General features: G+C 44.3%; 1 long non-coding RNA gene across 1 annotated transcript in view; it reads right to left on the bottom strand.

The window, feature by feature from the left end:
- The window catches only part of LOC121670696, a 49,366-nt gene that overhangs the window by 14,922 nt on the left and 11,726 nt on the right, over nt 1-22,718 (bottom strand). The window contains exons 2-3 of the long non-coding RNA XR_006018215.1: nt 11,653-11,688; nt 2,632-2,889 (exon numbers count right to left, since the gene is read on the bottom strand). This is a non-coding gene — a long non-coding RNA (uncharacterized LOC121670696). The remainder of the gene's footprint in view (nt 1-2,631; nt 2,890-11,652; nt 11,689-22,718) is intronic.

Raw genomic sequence — 22,718 nt, 5'->3', positions numbered from 1 at the left:
CCCACGTGCACTTGGAAAGGCATGTCCATTTCTTGTATGCTCAGAAAGAAGACTGTGTGATAAAAAGCTAGAACATGTGGCCAGGAGCTTTTGTTCAGCCATCAACTTTCTGATGATTTCAGAGCTCCTTTAACATTATCTCTTCCCTCTCGTTTTTTAGTCTGGCTGGTAATTCTTGTGCAGGAATTGCCCTTTTTAATGACTTGTGCAGCTTCTAACACAACGGGAGACCACCTGTACATCTAAATCTAACCAGCTGAAAGAAAGGTGAGCAGGCACTTTTGCAGGGAGGTAATTTGGAATTAACCTTTATCTTGTGCATGCAGAACATGTCACAGCTGGGCCAAACCTTATGCAGCACCTTTAACTGCTTCCATGGTACACCACAGAAGAGTAGCTTGGTCATAACCCCCCATTTCTTTTCTGTGTCTTACACATCCAGCATTACACTCACATGCAGGTAAAGGAACAGCAGACCAATGATGTGAACATATGCTGTGCTGGCACATGTACGGTAAGATACACAGATGTGGGGAAACATATGCTGATTTAAACAAACCTTGCAAAGTGCCAGAGCAGAGGGAGAAACCCCCCAAAAAATTAAACAGACAAGTTAGGAAAACTGCAAGTTGGAAGGTATCTTGTGTTTTCTCCCCCTTTTTATTTTTTGGCCTTTTGAGCCTACAGTGAAGCTGGTATCATTTACCCTCTGGCTGGACTCAGATAACAACAATATAACTCCTGATTCCCAGCCTCAGCAGTACCATTTTTGCTTTTTTAAAACCTGGAATCCAAATTTAATTAGCACAAAAATTAAAATGAAAATAAACCTGGAGACAACTGAACTCTGGGTCACAAAAGCAGAAAGCTGATTGACAGCTGAGGAGGATGAGGAGTTAAATGATGCAATTAGCTTCCTGCTGATTCCTCCATTCACTTATGGGGGGGTTGATTTATAAAAAATCATGTATGATATCAGTATGGATGCTCAGGCCAAAGCAAAATATAAACTTGCAGACACATAGGAGAGAGATCCTGATGAATTCCCTGGGAGAGATCTTGGGAGCCGTAGCCAAGCCTCACAAAGCAGTGAGCTCCTGACATGCATCCAAGAGACTCAAGTATATTGACTTGCCCTGTGCTGTATTTCCAAGCTGGAGCTCTTCTGTGGGATATCAGTTCCTACCTCAAAGCCTTGAGAAAACCTCAAGTGACTCAAACTGTCCTTGAAGATGAATATATGCATAGAATAATAGCTCCACTTTGACACATGAAACAGCATTTTGTCAATGCATGTGACAGAGGAAGGATTGGGATGCTAATAAAAGAGGGAAAGAAATGGCTTTTAATAGATCCCATGAGCCAGCACATGTTGGCTCACTTACATGGGCTCTCTCCCCGTGGAGGACTCTGCATAGTCACACTTCTGCTTGACCCACAGACTGAAGGAACAGGAAATACCATTGTGTCACATACAGACAGGTGGGTTTTCTTGCCATGAGCACTGTCCACTGGCTCACAGAGGCTTCCCTGCTGTCACAGCTGCATGAAGCATGAGGCTGCCTGGGGCACCCTTGTGTGCACACAGGATCCCTCCTGCTCAGTGTGTCTTCCACACACAGGATACTCCACCAGAAAGAAAACAACTGCACAGATATTCTGCTGCAAGTTTGTGATCTAAGATTATCCTTGCTTCTGAAAGCTCTTCCATTGCTGGAAATCTAATAAATAAAGAGAAACCCAGGATTACTCTGAAGCCACCTCCTATAGGACATCAAAACAGCATTTCAAGTCTCCTTGTGAAACCTTTCTGTTCAGCCTTGAGAAGGGAGAAAGACTGGGATTAGGAGTCCATTGAAGTTTGATTTTAATCACAGGAAGAAACAAAGCAATTAGCAGCAGAGCACCTTTCCCAATGGCCTTTCCAGAGACCTGCATCCATTGTACTACTTAAGCATGAGCCCCTTGGAGGAGAAAAGGTGTCCAGCTTATGGACACATACTCTCTATTTTGAACCACCCAGGAGTAGAGCTGCTTGTGTAAAAGTCCTCCAACTTCTTTTCAATTTGATTGAAACAAAATTGCAAAGACCTCGTCATTTAATTAGTTTACTAATCCAGCTCCTTGTACTGAAACGAGTAAGGGAACATGCAATGGGAGATGCTGTTAGCAGGAGAGGTGTGACAAGTTCAAGGGTAAATGATTTCTCCCATCAGCACAGCTGCTGGCAGGGGGCACATCTGTCTGCACCATTAATCTCTGTTGGGATTGTCAGTGGGGTGCTGTGGGGAGGAAGCAGCTCACTCTGAAAGCCAGCAGATTATCTAGTGTGGCTTCTAGCACTATACAAGTCATAGTTGTTAGCCTGAAATGTTCTCATAGAGCATATTTACCTTTCATTCTGAAGAAGAGAACACAAAGGCATTTGGGGACTTCTGGTTGAATTGGGGACAAGCTTTCAAGATAGTCTTAACTTCATGGAGTCTCAGATTTTGGCCCTGGAGGGGCATTTGCCCTCCAGGAACTGGATTTAAAGTAGATTTCAGCACATATAAAGCACTGTCCCTCCCACCTCAACCCTCCTGGTGACAACTGCAGGAGAGAGGATCCTGTCTGTGCCATGGCACGTACCATTGACGTGACTGTCCCAGCCCAGCTTGCCAGCTCAGAAGGAGAGCTGAGTTTGTGGTGAAGATGGGCATCTGCTGACTCTCTGCACGAGTGCTGGAGGCCGGCCCTGGGGGATCCGCCAGTGCCTTCCTCTGCAGTTGCTCTTCTGAGAATGAAATGAAGCTGTTGGAGCTATCAGCCCAATTCCTTTCATGAGCAATAAATTCACAGTGAAAGCAGCAGAAACAAAGCTCTTCTAAATCTGTTCTACTTTTCAGCCTAAAAGAAAAAAGAAAGAAGAAGGTTTAGTTTAAGAAGGATTTCTTCTGGACCTTCTCTGTAACGGTAGAAAAATGCTCTGAAATCATGCTTCCTAGAGATGCAGAGCTTGGAGCCCACAGAAAGGCTGCAGACCCCAAAGAATAGCCAATTAAACGATCAAAGGAGCTGTTAATAGCAGTCATTCATGTTGTTTTTAGCTGGAAGATCCTCACAGTACAAGACCTTCAGGTGTTTGCCTCAAATCACCCTCCTTGCCTCTATATCGGAGAGGAGACTGAAGTACTGAACACATGCTGGAACTGTACACAGCTGGGTTGTGGGGTTTTTCACAAACAGTAAATCGGTTGCACCAGATCTGGAGCAGAGCACTGGTTTCTTGACATAACTCACAGCTTGTCCCCTCGTCTGATGTGAGTGCAGAAGTCCAGCTGCAATCGTGCAGTGCTGTGCCCCGGTCACTTCTGTTCCAAAGGAACAATGGGGTTTTACACCGTCAGGCACATGAATTCAGCCACACTACTTTGAGACCAGGCAGCCTGTCCCCCTGGTACTCCCTGTTGCTCTGTGAACTTATTGCCTTAATTAGGACTTGCTTAGAGATCTCTGGCTTGCCTTTCGTTGCTGGGTGGAGACATGCCGTGAGCAAGGGCTTTTTTTGGGTTTGAATTTTTCTCCTCTTTCGTTCCAGCAAAATTACAACAATGCCTGTTTCATGTTGTTCCATGGGGCTTCCCTTTGTAAAGAAAACTCATCAGCCTTGCTAATATAATCACTCAGTGATGCCATGTCAAAATGTGATTAAATGAATAACCACAGTCTTTTCAACACATCTCTCTGTACAAACAGATGTTTAGAAAGAATGCAATATGTTGCAGGGAAAAAAAAGTCAGCAATCAATAATGTTTAAGCAGTTAGGGCCTGGAGTGTCATGCTACAGGTTACGGGTATGGCCACTGCAGCCAATGGGGAGAAATGGAGATAAAATTTCTTCCTGAAAATTCCAAGTTGTCAACATCATTAACTCTCAGATCCTGGCCAATTTCCATCTCACTGCACCTCCCCACCCCTCCTACAGTAGTGACGTCCCTTTCAGTTTGTGGGTTATTTTATGGGTTTTCCAACGAAGGCACTGATTGTTAGAAATGTCCAAGAGAAGCTTGTCAGAGGTGAACTATTTTACTGCAGTCACGATTCATGTTCCTCTTAGGAGAAATCCACAGAACCATGGCTGGAAATCATGGACCTGTAGTTGCTGTAGAAGCACCAGGCTTCAGAGCTTCTGTGGAGCCTCAGTGTTGGTGGCAAAATAGCCACCATGGTCCGCTCCATGGGAAGGAATGGAGTATTTCATGCAGGAATTTCACCTTTTGGGTATAAAGGATTTAAGTCACAAGCCCAATAGAAAAAAAAGGAAATTAACTACGGTTCAGTCCATCTAATGCAGCCTCTTCTGTGGCCTTGGTGTCAGAAATATACGAGCATTTCAGAATGTTTGTAGGATATTTCTCCTCTTAGTGCTCATTGCTGTTAATTGTCCATTTTACAGAGGACAGTTAAAGTACAGCTCTCATTTCGCTGTTTCTTCCTACCCTAATTTTAGATGTCTACAAGGGACATAGGAAGTTCAAGATACCAGAGTTATCCAAGCTACTAGGTATCCAAACTTTTTGCAAGGAGTGGAGAGAAGTCACTATTAGAAGGTGATTCCCCTGTCTAGCCATAAGTGTTTATCATTTCCCCGGGCATTCCCTCATTGGCCCTGTCATGATTTTTTACGTCTTCTTATTAATGCATCTTCCTGTTCAAGAAGCTGGTATTTGCTAAATGAGATGTAGGATTCCTCTGCTACAGCACTTGCTGTTCCCTCATATAAAAACAAATGGATACTGTGTTAAGGACATAAGTATCCTTTGGGATGCCTGACATTCTAGACATATAAAATAATGGTGAGGATGATTACTAATGAACCCGAGGAAGTTCTAGGAAAGAAAGTTACGACAAAAGGATGTTTGTTTATTCCCAGCTGAGCTTCCACAGGGTCAAAGTATCACACCCACGAATCCCTGGTGTGTTCACATGTCTCTGCGTTAGTGTAGAAAAAAGATAAGGTGGTGCCAGTATTTCCATTATGCTGCTTCATTTGCAGTTTTGAAAGTCAGCCATAAATAAAAGCACCCTGGAAGACATTTTGGCAGATGGCATCCTGACTCGTGAGTGACTCCGGTTGGTTTTGATTTCCATTTATATTTTCTGACATTTTTTTCTTAAAAAGAAGACAAGAAAATTGCTTCAGATAAACACAAAACCCAAAACACTATGACACAAAAGCATTACCATGGGCTACAAGACCTCTTAGCAGGAGAGAAAAATAATGATGTGCAAATATCTGAAGATCATCCAAGAAGAAAGATCAGTCATTCAGGGAGGTCCAGGGTGGAGAGGGGGCTAACGCAAGACACAGAGAATTAAGAGCAGTGGGTTGAGGCTTAGCAAAGGAAAGATTAGCTTGAGGAAAACTTTCCTAAAAGTGGACTAGTCTCCCAAGGCAGGAGATGGAAACCTGATTGTTTGAGTCATGCAGCCCTGGACTGGCCCTGTGTCTGAAGGACTCTTGTGGTGAACTATTCTACATGGGCAGGGAGAAGCCTGCGTACCTTGGAGATTTCTGTTCCCCGCTTGGATGACTCACTTCAAAGTGCAGGATGAATTTTAAGCTGGTGGGTTAAACTGAGCAATGCTGGCCAGGATACATGTCTCTGCTAGGAGAGTAAGACTTCATTGCTTAGATAGTGCTTAAGTTTCACCTGCTCCAAAAGCATACCAGAAATCATCAGTTAAGCCATCTTTACCCATCAGCACAAAAGAAGCACAGAAAATATTATCTTCCCTCCTTACAATCCTGGCAGCTGATGAATGTTTATGGTGTAGAAGAGATTGTTTGTTTGATGACATAAAATACACAGGAATGGAGGAGAGAAGGATGGTTCAGTGCCTGGGAAGACTGGGGGTGCAACTTTTAACAGTCCTATACAGCACTGTAAGCATTTCAAAAAGCTTCTCCATTCAGGAAACTGAGTCACACCTACAGCTCTCCCTTTCTCTGTCCTTGCAGTTGCCTTAAGTGTTGTTCAGGAGAGGAATATTCTCTAGCTCAGGTGAATCCTATCTTCTCAGTGACCCTTAAATTGGTAGCTCACAGAGCTGCTCTTGTCTGTTTAATCCAAGCCTGATTCTACTCCTGGACTGAGACATTTTCTAGGTGCAAAGCAGAGTCTCCTTTTCTTTGAAGGCTCTGCTATAACTCAGCCAGTATGAAAATGGATCCCAGTACAGAACCTTTACTTTCACCTTTCTTTTTCATTAACAGCTTTTTGGAGGGCATCTCTCCAGCTGCTGTCTTCCTCCTCTGCTGCTGGTAACTGAAGGAAACAATTGCTCATGCTTGCACTGAGTGGACACTCTTATTAATTCCAGCTCTAAACACAGAAATTGCACATTCTTTAGGAAAATGGGACTGATTCCGACTGCACATCTCAGTTACACTTCCATACCAGTATGACACTTTGGGGTCTGAATGAGATCAGTGTCCACATACACTGGAACACGCCTCTGCTTTACTCCAGAGCTTAGAACTCTGGTATGGCACTAAACACTTTATTAGGCCAGTGGGCATCTCCAGAGAAGCAGCCATAGGTAGGGAAGGCAGGTGAGTCAGGGCAGGGCTGTTGTTGTAGGGCAGGCCAGAAGGCTGGGGTCTCAAACACCCTATTCTTGAACAGAAACCAAAGTGGAAATTTGGGGTATTCCACATGGAGGACTGAGTTCAAGGGTGACATGGCTCAGAGAGGTTTATACAGACCTTCTCTGAAATCTGACACAAACTTGGCCTCTTTGTTTCCATGAGGAGAGCATCTGCACGCCTTTTTGCAAATCTCCCAGCAACAATGATATAAATAAAACCCTAGACTACAGGGCTGTCCTGACAACTTGTCCTGCCCTTTCTTACCAGGGGGGTTTATTCCATGTAATACTACAACCTACATGAAATTTTTGTGTGTCCTTTTTTCCTTTTTTTTCTTTTTTTTTTATCTTGGAAAGGAATAAGGAAAAGCTCTACCAAGGTAATGATTAATGCAAGGAATCACATCCTCACATATTGAACAAATAAATATAACCTAATATAAATAGAAAAAAACTCTTGGAATTTGTCAGTCCGTGGTCTTATTATCTTGAGCTCCAAAGCCAAAATTGCAGGCTATGGTTTACAGATGCTTTTCCCTCTTGCCCTCTCCTCCTCCTCTTCCTTTTCCTTTTTCTGCTTGTTTTTTTTTTCTTTTTTTTTTTGCTTCTTTTTCCCCCCCAAGGCAGCTCAAAGGAGCTTGTGACTCCCCTGCTTGGAATTGCTCCTCTGACAGAAACTTTGCTTCCCTTTTCAAATGAGTTTGGCAAACGTTAGTGAAAAGGTTGCTAGTAAATATTCTTTGAAAACATTTATGAGTTTCTGAGGGTGCATGAAAACTGTTCAGGCTGTAGTTCACAGAACTTCTACCCCACCAGAGGCCTGGGAAATTCTTCACCATGTTTTTTGTCCCAACTACTCCTCCGTTCACAGGATGCTTGAGACATTACTTTCTCTTGAGAAGTCCTACACACAAAAAGAGAAAGGAAAAAGGAGGGCAAAAATAATTTAAAAGGGATGCATGTTTTTATCCCTTTTTTAAATCTGGTTATCTGATCTTAGAGGAAAATACAACCAGTCTTCCTAGATATTTAGGTCCTCAGCTCTTAGGGTCAGGGAGATGAGACATTTTGTTTGGGATCCTTGATAAATGGTTTTAAGGAGACCTGTCTACATGGTATACTTTATTTTGGTTTGGTTATTTGTAGCCCCAAATCAGACCCTTAATTTGTTTGAAGTATCTTTTCTCTAATTTTCAAATGGCACCAATCTTTCTTGGGTGAATTTGGGATTACTCAGAATCTTCACTGTGACTTTAAGTCTGAAGAAACAGGGGATAAGTGGGGGTATTTGTCAGTCCACAGCCGTTCCCTGGGCCAGGCCTTCAGATTTGGATCAGTGCTGTAGAAGCAGAAGTCTCTGTGGTAGCCATCAGTAGTGAAGAAACTGAATTTTCGACTCCTAGCTTTCTAGTCTTTCTCCTTTACTCCACAGGTACTAGGAAGGGAGAAGCTGGTGAACCTGCTCCTGCTTTAGGAATTCATGAAGCTGAATTGGTGTGGCAAAAATCTGTGTTTTTCATAATCAGAAAATTTTCCTCTACATAATATTCATTCTCCCAGAATTACTCATTAAAGAAAAAAAAATAATTCCCACAAACAACTGATTGTTCAGCAAAGAAATATTAACCAAAAGCTCTTCTATATCAGATGTTTTCATTGCATTCCTCTCCCTTTTTTTCTCCTTCGTGAGTTGCACTTTGGTAAGAAAGACCTTTGGTTGTCAGTCCCTCCAGGATCTCACATGAAATGAGCATGATAGGTGTCAGCTCCCTCCTCAGCTCCTTCCTTTCTGGGCCAATTGTCAGGGTCACAGAAAGCTCCCAGGGCACTTGGCAATCTCCTGTTAGAGATCTCATCTGGGAAGACATGAGAACCACTGGCCAAAGCTGCAAAAAAATTTGAGCCCGTTTCAAGGTTCGAAGGGGAAGCAAAACAAAAAAAAACCCTGAGCTAATTCCCAACGTTTCTGCTGACTCAGCATCCAGACAACTGGAAATTTCTCCTTGACTTGGAGCAATGTGTCCAAACATAAAGCCTGGACCTGGCCACACTTCTGTGTTTAAAAAAGTTTGTAACCAGACCTCCACTCTAAAGTTGGCCCCAAGCCAGTACTCACAAAGTGGAATGAAACCTCTCTTTGATTACTTAATACACCCCAGAAACTAGAGCAGAGCTGATCATAGTCATGGATTTGGATGGGAATATTAGGGGAGAAAGAGTACACCCCACACTGGGCAGTAATGCCAAGGGGCAGCAAATAACACTGCGGGGTCATAATTACCCACATTAAGGGAAAACCCAAAGTCCCTGCTTCAGCCAGGGACTAATCCTTCTGTTCCTCACAAATCAACCAGGGTCTCCAAGAAAGACACAGGTCCCCCCAGATTCTGGTGTGAATGCTGGGGATTCAGCAGCACTGTACTCAGACTTCGAGCTCCAGGAGATTTCCATGTCAGTAGATTTACTAATTCAGTCCTTTTTCTACACTTCCCTCAGAGCCCTCTCCCATAAGTATTTCATCAGCTGGAGATGGCCACATAATCAATTTACCATTCCCAGGCTTGGCTGACTTTGATAAAGAGGATTTAGGGGGTTAATTTGAGCCCTCATATTTCTGAGGGGATGCTATACTTAGGAAACTTTCTGCAGTGCGCTTCAGCACGGATTAGTTGTTCTACTTCCCATAAAACCTTATGTCTGCCAGCTTGCCTAGGATTAGAAATAAAATGGAGTGTGTAGATCCCATTGCCACAAATAGAGCTTCTGCACTAGGGCTGCTTTGCTTGGGATATGAGCCAAAGTTATAAATATTGAGGGCCTGATTTTTCAGTCCATCACAGTTGCAGTATATATATAAGTGCGTGTGTATGTGTGTACATATATATACATACATAGATATGTGCTTATGTGTGTGACACTTCGCACCCATGGCCACTCTGAACGCACACAAGCAAACTTTTCACACTGTCCTTGAAAACTTCATATGACAGGACAGAGTCATGCTACTATTAGTGATGTTTTGGAGCACAAATTAAATTAGAATTTTTGTCCTCAGCGAGACAGGTTTGTTGTTTTTAACTCTCAAAGGACACATATCTCTGTGGTAGCTTTGTGTGACATTCAAAAGATCACGCAGAGACCTGCACCAAAAGGGAGGCTCTTCTATTTTATGGTTTCAAAGGATACTTCTAACACTGCATAACTGTGCTGCCTGCTTTCCTGAGGGGCGGCTGCTCCTTGGGGACACAGAAGGAAAATGTCAGTCAGACTAGTCAGTTTGTTATGTGAAGCCTATTGCCTCTTCCTCTGGCTTGTTTGTAGACCCCCTGATTAAATCTTGCAAGAGGCACGGCTGTTCCTGGCACTAACTGCCAACCTCCTCTTTAAATGAGCAACATTAATTCTCTGTGTTGGTTGTGTTGCCACTCATGAAAGATGGTGAATAGGCTGTTTGCCAACAAAGGTCCACAGGCAATGAACGCTGCTGGTGCAAACACTCAGCAGCATTATCTTGAAGAAGTGAGAGAAAAGAACCATCAGGGCCTTGCAGTGCTGCTGTTCATGGGCTGACTATGATCTGGCTACCTGGGCTGGAAAATGGTCTTGAGGGACTCAGTGTGGAAGGCAGGAAAGGGAGGACCAGCAGAGAGAAGTTCAAAATCTCCATTTCTGACAGTCTCCAAGCCTGGTGGCTACCTCTAATGGTTGCAGGAGCTGCACAGACATGTGTGTGCTGCTGAGAAGCAGAATTACATCCCCATCTCTCTGAATTCCCACTGTCCTGAACCAGATCATGATGAAAAAGCATCTTCACCCTCCTGCTTTTCCAGGCTTGAAAGAAAGGAAATGGAGACAACACATGTGAAAGAGCACCCAAAGAGAAAACCTCAAGAGCTGCTCTAGTCACAGGCAGAAGCAGAAAATACTCTGCTTGTCCAGTTCAATCTCACCTTCTCTTGCAGACTATGGTAGTTCAAAAACCCTGCTACTGCAGAATCCCAGGCATAGGTGGAAGGGCACTAAGATTTTTTTTTCCTTTATAAATCCATGGTGGTGACACCTAAAAATCCCAGCCCAATCTCAGAAGGTCCCTATGAGGGTATCCTGTAGATAGGTCAAAGGAAAAACAGCCATGGCAATAAAAGTTTTTTAATTTGAGAGAATATCCTATGCATCTGTATTAAATCTGCCCACTTCTTGCTGTGTGGGTCATCCTCATGCCAAGTTTTCCTTGTAATTCAGGAGCAAAAAATACACTCCAGGCTTGGTGCCATGCAGTGAAAACACATGTCTTGTCTGTACATAATTGTACAGAAACTGGAGCCTTTTATTTTTCATGAGAACAGGCCCATGACAATCAAATCCTGTCTTTCTGAGACACTTATCTGGCATCTTGTCACATAGTTTCTGTGGATTTCATCTGTCTGATTTAACTATCCCCAAACTCCTGCAAGGTTGGGAGTTACTGTTGGCTTTTTGCACTGATGAATTCTTCCCTATATATATATTTATTAATTTCCTTCAAAAATACTTATTAATTTCAACTAACATTACTCATGTTGAATTTCTTATGTTAAGAACTAAATCGGTCTGACATCTCAAAAATTATTCATGTTTTTGTTTTGAAACTTTACATAGATATATCTATATTTAACTTTTTAAAATAAAGAGAATACTTTTCTTCCCACCTTTTTGAGCCATGAAAATTAAACAAAAGGCTTTTTTTTTTGACTAGTTGGAGCATTCATATTTACCTCCCAATAAAATAAACAGGTTTTTGTTGTTGATGTTTTACTGGAAATGTTTCAGATGAACCCCAGTCTACATATTTTTACTGTATCTTGGCTTTTAAATCAACACATTTTTTCATCCTGTTATCACCTATTATATCAGCTAAGCTTGTGGCATAGGTGATTTAAATTCTTTACTGAAGGTCACACAGGGCACTGGTGACAGAGAGCTGCATGGAGCTCTCCCAGTCCTGGGGTACTGCAGGAAAGTGCGTGAACTGGGACTTACCTTTGTTTCAAAACTTTCTCCAAAGATCTTTTCATTCTGCAAAGCAAATGAAATTCATTTCAGAACTCACCCAATGAAACTGGACTGTCAGAATTGGTGCCAAGGATTTTTCATATTTTGAGATATTCTTTTTTTTTCTTTTTGCTTTTCTGGGAAATTGTCTTTCACACATGCTTTCCCTCTCTCTCCCCTCCCCCACATATTTTCTGTTTCTGCTTTTTTTCAGTGTATATCTGGAAGATTTCTCATTTGAAAAGCATGTTTTCTCTTCTGTTAGGGATGGGTGGCGGTCTGGCAGGCTTGGCCTTGCCATCTGCCCCGTCACTGAAGACTCTTGTGCTGCCAGCTTAAGCCACGGAGATGACCTTCTGCCACCCTCTCCTTCCTTTAGTGTGAGATTTGGGGGCTGTTACTGCACATAAAGCAGACAGGCCTGGCTGCAGGTCTGTCAAGACTGGATTCATGGTGGGGAAACCCATTGAAGTCAGGAACCTAAGGGCTCTCTATGAGCCTAAATAACTTGCAGTGACTGGGCCCAGCGCAGCTGCTGATGGCAGGAGACCCTGCCATCTACATTGTAGCTGCTCCGCTCAGTGTCCCGAGCAACAAACCCCCTGCTGAATTTTCCCACCCTGTGGAGGGAAATTAAATTCTTTGTCAGGGCTGGGAAATCCCCAGAATGGCCTTAAACCATGTTCTTCAGAACGCCGTTGACACTTTTCAGTGCGCTCTGTTCATGCCCATGCGTGCACATGCACAGAGCACTTTGCTGCTCAGTCCTCCCAGGGGGGAGCTTGAGAGTTTATTTTACAGTAACTCTCATACTGGTGGTTAAAAAATGGCTCTCACAGACCCTCTCAGGCTTCAGATCATCCTTCTGAGCTAATGCCAGCACCCTCCAAAAGCAGCAAGAGATATTAATTTCCTTGGTCAAAAACCTTCCTTGTTGTATCATCTTCCACCCAGTTTACTCTCTGCAGCTCCCAGCTGGACATACCAAGTTAGCTGGGAGGACCAGGAAGATAACTGACCTCCTCTCCCAGATATTTAAGGGAAGATTTGCATGCTTTGGCCAGAAAGCGATGATTCCCAAGTGGTCTGCCCTCTTGACATAATGGGCCACTTCCACCAGGTACTCCTGGGGTCTGGATGGCAGAGGGATTTGGGAAAATTCACAGATGACCCCGGTTCCTCGGAAGTATGGAGCTGGGTTGCAAGGGGACCTGATACTGATCCCCTCAGGTGGGCTCCCTGGCTTTGCTTCCAGCTCTCAGGAAGGGCTGAAGGCTGCTCTGCTGCTCTGCTCCTCTGTCAAACACTGCATACAGCCACAGCATGGGTCTTGCTTGCAAGCCCTGCTGCTTCCTCCCCATTCGTCTCCTGGTGGGACACCATGGAGGCTGTGCCATTGGAGTGTGCTGGCAGGGCACAGCAGGGGATTGCAGCACATCTATGGCCATAGCCCCTCCTGAGCGTCCTGGGAAGGTGCAAGCACAAGACATGAGTGCTGACTGCAGTCAGTGCTGTCTGCCTGCTCAGTCCCTGAGTTGGTGTGAGGGAGGTGTCTGAGGAGAACTAAATCACCTAGCTGGGCTAACAAACAGGTGGGATCCATGTGGCCCTTCAAGCCACACGACAGTGCTTTGAAGTTTTCTGAAGAAATTCAGGAACCAGGACCCTGTGCACCACTGGTTTTGACTATCAAAAGTATTTCAGATGCTCTGACAGGTTCGATAAGAAGCTCAGGCTTCCCAAAATACCATTGCCCCTAAATTCTGGCCTTCTCTAATTTGGTACAGGCTTTCCCTGCACCAGTCATTTCGCAGAACTCCACTGTCTTTTTTCTGGTTGTGTGCCCTGAAAAAAAGATTTGGGGAGGCAGTTGTAAATGGGATTGATCTGAGGAGAGGCAGTGGAGTGGGGAGAGGGTTGGTGCTTTAGCAGATACATGGGACGAAGCTTCCCCTCATAAAAGGCAGGCTGGGAAGCAATGCCGTATGCATCCTAAAGGCAAATGAAAGTGCTTTCCCAGCTGTGCTCACCTGGATGTTGCCTAAAGATCCAGTTGAGGCAGGAGCCAAAGTTTAATGAGAAGAGTACACGGGCTGCCAGCTGGGTCAGGAACTGTTCCCATGGTCACACGGAGTTTATGGGACAAAGCAAGAGACATACATTTGCTGCAAATGTCTGAGAACAGGAAACAAGCTGAACTGGGAAGGAGAGCAGGGAGAAAGAAATGGCAGGAAAGAGGCTTGGCTTCAGGTTGAGGTACCACAACCTCCAAAAGAAAGGTGGTGAACTTAGGCTTGTGTTGGTCTGAACAGGTAGGACCATGTTTCCCTCTCCAGATTGGAGTTGGGAGAAAAGACATGTGATGGTGCCCATGAGGCTGATGTTGGGGGTATTTAGGCTTCAAACTCTCTGTGGGGGCAGGTGGAAGCAGTTAGTACCCTGCCCAAGCCTGAAAGAGGCTCTTCCATAACACACCAAGCGCTGGGGTGAAATGCTGCTGTTCCTGCGATGGGGATCCAGGAGCTCAGAGTAGAGGGCAATGTGTTGTTTTGTCCAAAGGCATGCAGGAGGTAGACCTCCAATGAGAATTGCCTATTTTTCTGAATGCCCCCCAACCCCCACCAAAAAGCCACATTTTAACAGGAAGGTTGTGCTGTCCAACCCTGAGCCTTCTCCTTCCTGATTCACTGAAGATGCTTGTACTGATCTGTCTTGGCTTTTTCACTTCCCTCTGGAGTCCTGCCCTCCATGGGGATTTCTCCTGTGTCCGCAGTAAAGTTTCAAGGACTCACTTGCCCTCTGGCCCAAAGGTTTGGACACCTGCCTGCAGTACTGAGAGGCACTAGCCGGGATTTCCCCAGCAACCCACAGCTGTCAGGTGCCCAGACTGCCCATAAGGGAGGAGTGCCCCAATTCCTCAGGCTCCCTTCAAACCCTCCATGAAGAAGCCAAAGGCTGCCCAGACCAGGTGTTCTGCTGGTTCCAGAACCACCAAATGCAACTCCCTGTTGCCTGAGGGAATGCAGAAGCCGTTGCTGCTGCTGGCAGCCAGCTGAAAAGTGCTGATGTCCCCAGCCTGTCTGCAGATGTGCCTTCCTCTCACTCCCGGACCTTTCCAGACTGGTTGAGTTTGTTGGGTTTTTGGTGTGGTTTATACAGATTATTTGGGAAAGTTTCTCACACCAATTTACCCCTCCAGTTCCCATACAAAAAAAAAGAAAAAAAAAAAATCCTGGCATGACACTTGCCAGAAAATTTTAGCTAAAGTAAAAGCCAGTAGCTGGTGCTTTTTTTTTTTTAAGTGGTTGTTTTAATTTAAAAAAGATAAATAAATTCAAAGGCACCAGTCCAGGCACTGGTTTTAATTTCTGGGAGGAGAAAAAAGCATCTGAAATCACTACCAGTGTTTTTTCTTTCCTGAGACTTGTAACTTAAAAGTGACCAAAAATTATTGCATTTTTTGACAATGAGCAGCACAATATCCTCCAGGTGTTCAGAACAAGAACCTTTCAGGACCATCCTCAACTAAGATCCCTGCTTGCAGATGGGATTTTCGTGCTAAGAAATATCTAATGAGTAGATTACACCTTCTCATCACTGCCAGCCACTGCCACCTAGTTATTTTAATATGAGCTTTACACTGAAAGTAGGTAGAAATGAGTTCTGGACAAAGAGATAGAAATCCTCTCTAGAGTCAATATTTGAGCTTTGAAGGAGAAGAGACTCATAAAGAAACTCTTTGGGTCCATCTCTAATATTAAATAGCAGAAACTGCTGACACATATGGAAGACTTTACACCCCATTTGGCCCAGAATGTTTTCTTTTTCTGTTTAATTGTAATTTTTCTGTTTCGCCATTTTAAAGTTGTTTGCAGCTGATACATCTCTGCCAGTAAGTGAGTGCAGACTGAGTCACTGTTTTATATAGATCTGTCCATAAAGTCATGGAACTGACTTCTGAAGTTTCTTGCCAAAGAGAAGGAAAGTTCAGGGAAGGGTAGGAGGAGCTGACAAAGGAAAGGGCAGAAGACTCCACAATCTTCCCGACCCCTTTGCTGAAACTTTGTGTTGACAATCTGATTTTTAGAAGATTGACTGGATGGTTGATTGTGTGAAGGTGCTGTGAGGACTGCTCCTGATAGGGCTGTAACAAATGGAGCTTTATAATGGCCACGCTCTGTGAAGTATCAGAATGAAAGCTTCAGTCAGTTTTGCCAGTTTGGGATAGAGAGGATTGGATTCTGTAGGTGTACAGCCAAGTGTCTGTCCTTTGCCTGCTTGTTGTACTCCAGCTGCAGACACAGCCAATGAAGAAGCTGCGCCATGTCTAATGACGAGCAAGTATCTAGCTGCTCTTTAAATCAGGGCTCTCAGAAATTGAGGGATTTCCTAGAATTTCACAGCAAGGAATGAAGCAGATGTATTTCTGGGCCTTGTAGCTCTGGCCACCTGCAACTCTTGGGCTTTGCCACTTGTTGGCTTGCAGAGGAGGGCAGGCCACTGAGGAACACAGTGTTTTGCTCAAGTTTGGCCCCAAAGTGGGACGTATCCAGCTCCTGCAGTAAAATATAGGTCCATTTCAGGAGAAGGCTTGTTCAATTGCAATACAGCATATTTTGGCTGGCCGGGCTGAAGCCCATGGAGGTAAAAAGCAAGGCAGAAATGCCAGTAATTCTGACTTTGCCAGAGATGCACTGTGGCCCCAAGAGTCTAAGTCTGCCCCTGACCAGACAGTTTTGATGAGGACACATCTTTCCAGGAGTTGCAGTACCTTCCAGAAGTATTTTTTCCTGAGCTTTGCAAGGTGTGTTTATGTCATCGAGTTTTAGCAAGCTGGTAGGGCATGCGGGCAGGACTCCCTCTTTCCCCTCTTTCCTGAATTATTCTGTAAATTCGGGTGGGGGTGTGGTAGTAGGACTCAATTAACTCAGAACATGATCTCATCTTCTCTGGTAACACAGCTTCCAATTTGTTGAAGACTGAAGCGCTCTTTCAGATTGAATGCATTTAAGAGAAAGAGCAATAGAGCTGCTGGGGAAATCCCCTGCAGACTGGGTCTCTGCTGAGATTCTAATCTAGGTAAAAAGGGCAGGTACAATTTGGTGAGCTGCAGAGTTTTCTTTTCTGTGCTGCCTGGCTGCTGTGAGGAGGCAGGGAGTGTTCTCTGCTGCCCAGCAATGCTGCTCCAGGGCGTCAAAGGCCATAGACCCTGCTATCTGCCCACCACTGGAAGGGTCTGGTCCCAGCTGGAAGGTGGCGCTCACCAGCTGCCTTAGGTGGGTATCAGTGTGTGGCGTGTGCTCTGAGGACTGGGAAAGGTGTGGGTTTGTATGCTGCTGGCCCTTGATGGTCTTCAGGAGGATGCAGGTAGGGATGCACACAGCTGAGCTGCCCTGAAAGCCACAACCCTCAGTGACAGACGTGACACATGCTGTGGGCCTTTTCCTGTCTTCCTGTGTCCCCCACTGCTGCTTGTTTGCAAAGTCCTTCACAAGACAGAGGAGGTGGCAATAGATCCAAAACTAAACCCATCTCCCTGTCCTGAAAAGAGAGGGAAGCTTTGCTTGTGTGTTACCAAAGTAACCAAGAAAGCAACCTCCTGACACTGCCGTGTGAGTCCTCAGCTGGTTTTACAGCCTTTTGGCAAGGTCCTTCCAACCGAATGATATTACCAGAGCCGGTGAGCAGGAGCCACTCTAATGAGGAAAACTCCTGCTTTCTGCAACTGCTAATGTAATAAGTGGCAATTTTATGGCTAAATCAGAAGACAAAAAACAAGGGGAGAGAGGGAGAAGAAGAAAAACTCTCTATTTTAAAATGCAGCCAAAATCTGCAGGAATCTACTGCTGCCAATTATTTTAACAGCTCCAACCTGTTTCCCCAGCAGAAGGAAAAAAATAAAAATACCCCCTCCAGCCCCTCCTCCCCTGTCCTTTGGGGAGAGAGGGGTTTGGATTAGCTCTTCAGAATGAAAACAAACACATCGAGGCTTTTATAGAGCCAAGCTGTTCCTGCGTCTTGAGAGCAGAGCGAGAAAAGATCTAACAGGTGCTGCATGATTTTATATGGCAGCGTCACGAGAGGTGCTGGTTCTCACTTGTGAAAGGAGGCTTTCTTTGCCCTTCGGCTGGTGCCCTCCTCTATCCCCAGAGCCAGTGGCTTTGGTTTAAGAGCCTATGGCGGTTATTGAAGCTCCAACCAGCTCCAGAAGTCTAAGCTTGTGTCTGTCACGTTCCTTCCCCCCTGCCAAATGTGGGCCTTGAGGTGAGGGACTCCTTTGATGGCTGGCGGGACTCCTGCTCCACCCCATGCTTCACCATGGGTGCTCCTTGGGGAATGTTGGTACACCAGGGTCAGGGCTAAAAAATTCCTTTCCCAAAAAACCAAATCCTTGTCAACCACCCAAGCTCAGATCCTGCAGTGCAGCCTTTCTCCAAGTCCTGGGAGCAAGCTGCTTTCCGTCTTATTACATAGAGATAGCCATGCGTCCTGCAGTAACAAACAGCTCTTAAACTCCCATGAACCCTGAGAAACTTTGGGACAAGAGTCTTCCTCCACAGTAGATGGGGAAGATCCTGGATAGACAGGGACCAACCAACAGCAAAGTGGAAAAGTTTTGAAAATCCAATGACATATAAATGTAAGCACTGACGACATTTCCAGAGAGTCCCCAAGTGAACCCTGCAGGCCTTGGCCCTGCCTTGTGATTTGCTAAGCAAGGAGCTACAGCAGCCTCCGCATCCTTTGGAGGGGAGATGTAGCGTGTGATCACATCCGCATGACAGACAGTTACCAGGCAGAGGTGACGCAATGGGGATGGAGGAGTTCGGCTCACGACTATTTTAGAGGGTCTGCTGGGATAAACACTTGAACTGAGCCACAATTGGGACTGACCTTTTATTGTCTTGCTGCTCTTCCCATAAAAATAACCTCTAAATTAGCCCCAGCTGTTAGCAGGTTTCATCATTAAAATTTTGTTTGGTATAATATGAGAGGAAGGAAATCAGCCACTTAAAGAAGAAGATTGCATTTTTTTCCTCTTTTCTCCCTCTCCTTCAACCCCCACCCCCACATACACTGTGATGTCTAGACCTGAGTCTCTCCATTGGAGCTGGTGAACTACTGTCAGATAAGACAGCAGACAGACACCATTCCACAAACTTCTAAATTTCTTTTAGGAAGCATTCCCTTCCCCCTTGACACGCATTTGCATGCAGACAAGAAGAGGAACAAATGTACTGAGGAAAAATTCGAGCTATAAACAAACCTTCAAAGTTTTAGCTGCATTTTTACTCGTCTGGAAATGTGGCAATACCACGCAAGGCAGGCTGTTGTTGTACACTTAGATCCACTAAGCAGACTAATGGAGAGCAGATCATCATCTGCATCATATGCAAGCCACTCTGCTATGCACCCAGATGGATACAGAAAGCCTTTAGCTTTCCAGCAGCCCCAGTCTCCACTTTGGCCACACCATACTCGGGAGGATAGAAAAGCTGTCAGCAAAGACAGGAACGTGCCTCTCTGATTAGGCTGGAAATCTGCAATGTTCAGCTTTTCCCTTGTGCCTTTTGACACCAGGAAGGGAAGATGGGGAGGCGTGGACTATCTGCTGCTGCAACTTCGTCCCCTGCCAAAAAAATGGGGCATTTTGAGGACTGTCTCAAGGATTTCAAGAGGAAACAGGAGGTGCAATGGGCTGATAGGGACACCCAAGCCTCAGAGCAACTCAGCTGGAGATTACATGCCACCACCCCAAGGAGTGTCACCCCTCCTGTCAAAGGGAAGTTTTGTTGGATAGTTGCTCCTCTAATCTGTCCTGGCATGCAAGAAATAAGCTGTTTTACTTGCTATGCCTCACAGTCCAATGAATTTCTGGACAGGAAAGTTTTGAAAGTGAGTAGGAAAGGAGCAAGCTGAACCCATGTTTTCCGCAAGGCAGATTGGTACTCTGACATCCAGGAGAAAAGGGAATTCAGTGAGGGGCAGGAGCTGTTGAGGGCATTAACTGTCCCTTGACAGTGTTTAAAACTTCCCAGCTTCATTCCACATTGCAGTGAAACCTTGTTTCTGAAACCTCAGCACTTCTTTGTGAAATGACATTCTTGGTCTGCAGCCAGCCCAAAAAGACAGTCTCTGAGGTTATCAGTTCAGCTTCAGCCCAGGAATAATCAGGGAGAGGAAAAAAAACCAAAACACATTACTGCTTGACAGCTGTATTTGACTCTGCGTAGAACTGGTTGGTGGGCTAAGGCCACCTGGAGCAAAGTAAAGTGTTTTTCTGGTTGTTTTTTTAAAATTCCCAACTGATAGTAGTTGGCAGAATTCAAAGCTTGAGAAGAGCTCAAAAGAACCTGTATCACCCCAGAAAAATTGATTTTAAGTATACATCTATTCCCAGCAACAGGCCACATGCCACCCCCAATACATCCCATTGATATTGAATGGAAATATCTGGCTGTTAATGCAGTAGGCAAAGAAATAATTTTTTAGAGGACTGTGAGAGGCATTTGGGTCACTGAAGTTTGGTTTCCTGCTATTCCTAGTCACTACTGTATATCATCACTTTCACAGCTGGATCTTAGTTGCAGCAGCTATAGGTTCTCAAATATCACAGCAATGCTCCCATGGGAGTACCAAGACAACAAAACCCTGAGGAAGGCCATGTTCATTTGGGGTGTTTTCCTAACCCTACATACAGCTATTTGGAGGAAGTTAACGAATTTTCCCCAACTTTCCAGTTTCAACTTTACTAGCTCCTAGTCCTAATTTGAATCAAGGTTCTTTAAAAGGTAAAAACGAAGACATATTTCACTTTTCATCCTCACTTTTCTCTGAGTTTCATGTGAGATCAGCCATCTCTACCAGGACATGCTTTCGGCAGTATGACCCATTGCATATGTGTAAAGAGAGAGCTTAAAATCAGGTCAGAGATAAGGTAGCATTTCCCCATTATATCTCCTCAGCAATCACGTGTTTAGGAACCTTTTGAGCTGGAGACTGGATTTAGGCAGTTGTATTACTTACCAATAGAAGAATTGTTCTCCTGAAAAATATCTGGGTTTTAATCCACTTCTGCCTTTGATTTCTAAAGTAACCTGTGGCTATGGGTCCTACAACGTTCATTTTAAATATCTGTTTCCAGAAATCCAGAAGTCTGGAGAAAACGCAGTTAAAAATAAGTTTCTTTGGTGGTGCCCAGTGCTTATAAACAATTATGTATTTGCACCTTCAGTGGTCTAACTTGCCAGCTTTCTGAGACCTATGCCCCTGGGATTTGAGTAGATCTCAAAGCCCTCTTCAGGTTTTCAGTGCTTTTCTCCCATTCTGTTCCTACCTGCTTCTGTAACTTTTGCACTCCAGCACAATATAATAATGAATATAATAGTAAGAAGAGAATGGTTTATAAACCCATATACATTTATATTTTCCCTTAAAAAGAAAAAAAAATAGAACTCAGTCACCTGCTGAACTCCAAAGCACATTTTTGTGAAATGAGTCAGAAATCTCCAAGTCTTAGGTGGCTGCTAGATCTACAGGAAGATCTGGGAGAACTAAGGTAGTATTTGGTCGCTTTAAATTCACCATGAGAATTATTCTTTCTTAGACTATCCTTTTCCTTCTTCTGTTGATGTTCCCTGATCCTGATATACAGTCTATGCCACTGAGCCTGATGAAAATAGGTCAATAGGTTGCAACTCTGGAAAATATCTATGCTCCGAACTGTCATCTTTTGCATTTTTCACTGGTTCTTTTAACCTTTTCTGGCGTCTGGGTGGGATGTGAGCGAGCCATGGAGAAGACGGCAGCCCCATCCAGCAGTTCATGTCAGACAGCTTGAAGTGACAAGCTGATATTGAAAATCCGGATATGGAAGACCTTAATATGGGGAGATTTATGGAGTTGCTTCTGAAACAAAGTAAGAAACACGTCCCTCTCACCCACCTCCTCTTTTCAACATTTTCCTTCTCACGTGGTCTGAAGGACTAATCAAGCCAGGAGACAAGATCTTGGGAGGCAAAATAATTGGGAGAGACTTGGCCCCTGCAGCACTCTCAGCACTTGCCAGGATGTCTTCGCTGGCTCTTCCTAAATCTGGGAATGATCCATTTCATGGGGCAGCTTTAAGATATTTTTTGCTTCCATGGGAAGTACCTGATTTTTTCTCACCTATGCCTCCAATGAAAAACAAAACAACTAATGAAGTGTAATTAATGAAAGACAGAGAAGTATGAGGCAGATGTAGAAAATTGTGGGAATTGAAGGCTTTCAACATAAATCATGTGGGACTAACATTCCTGACTTTCCAAGCCATGTACTAAAACACTCACACATGCAGGAGCCTCAGTGCATGCACAACTTATGCCAGAAAGATGGAGATTGGGGAGCATCAATGATGGTGACACTGGGGAGCCATGGTCAGAAATCCACAGGGATGCATCATTCCTTGGAGGAACAAGGCCATGGACCCAGAGAGATGAGGTGTTGTAAGCCAGGACCAGCAGCACATTGCCTTTATTGGTTGGAGCATCCTATTACCCAACAGGACCTGCACAAGCCACACCATGGGAATGTTTTCCACACAGGAGCTGCTCAGATATGTGTGTCCTGGTAAGAAAAAGTTTCCCCTCCTCTTTTCTTCCCCAACATACACATTCTATGAAGTCTTGAGTAGGCGGAGTTTAACTTCCATCTTCCATTTAGGTACAAGGAATCATCCTCTTCAATTTCTCCAGTAGCTTCTTTCCTTTGAAAAAACCAAATACCTATCAAAAAGGCAAAGCATTTGGTTTCTATCTTTTTAGGTCTCCAGCTGCAAAAAAAGGTACCTCAGCCTCTAACTTTCTGCTTTTTCTTTTTTTTTTTTTTTCAGAGCTCTGGTATGTAATACTTTTGCTTTGGTGTAGAGCACCTCTAATTCTCTAAGGACTCTAAAGTTGAAGGAGACAAGCAGGCATTTCAGTCATAGTATTTTGCATTTCTACTCTCATATTCTGCTCTTATATTTTGCAGTTCCTTTTGGGAGTGGGATTATTGACTTTTTAGTCGTTCAA

The sequence above is a fragment of the Corvus kubaryi genome, unplaced genomic scaffold (genome assembly GCF_017639235.1).
Source record: "Corvus kubaryi isolate FWS band 111438036 unplaced genomic scaffold, C.kubaryi_AGA036_p1.0 37396, whole genome shotgun sequence".
Classification (NCBI taxonomy): Eukaryota; Metazoa; Chordata; class Aves; order Passeriformes; family Corvidae; genus Corvus; species Corvus kubaryi.
This window is presented reverse-complemented; position numbering and strand designations above follow the sequence as displayed.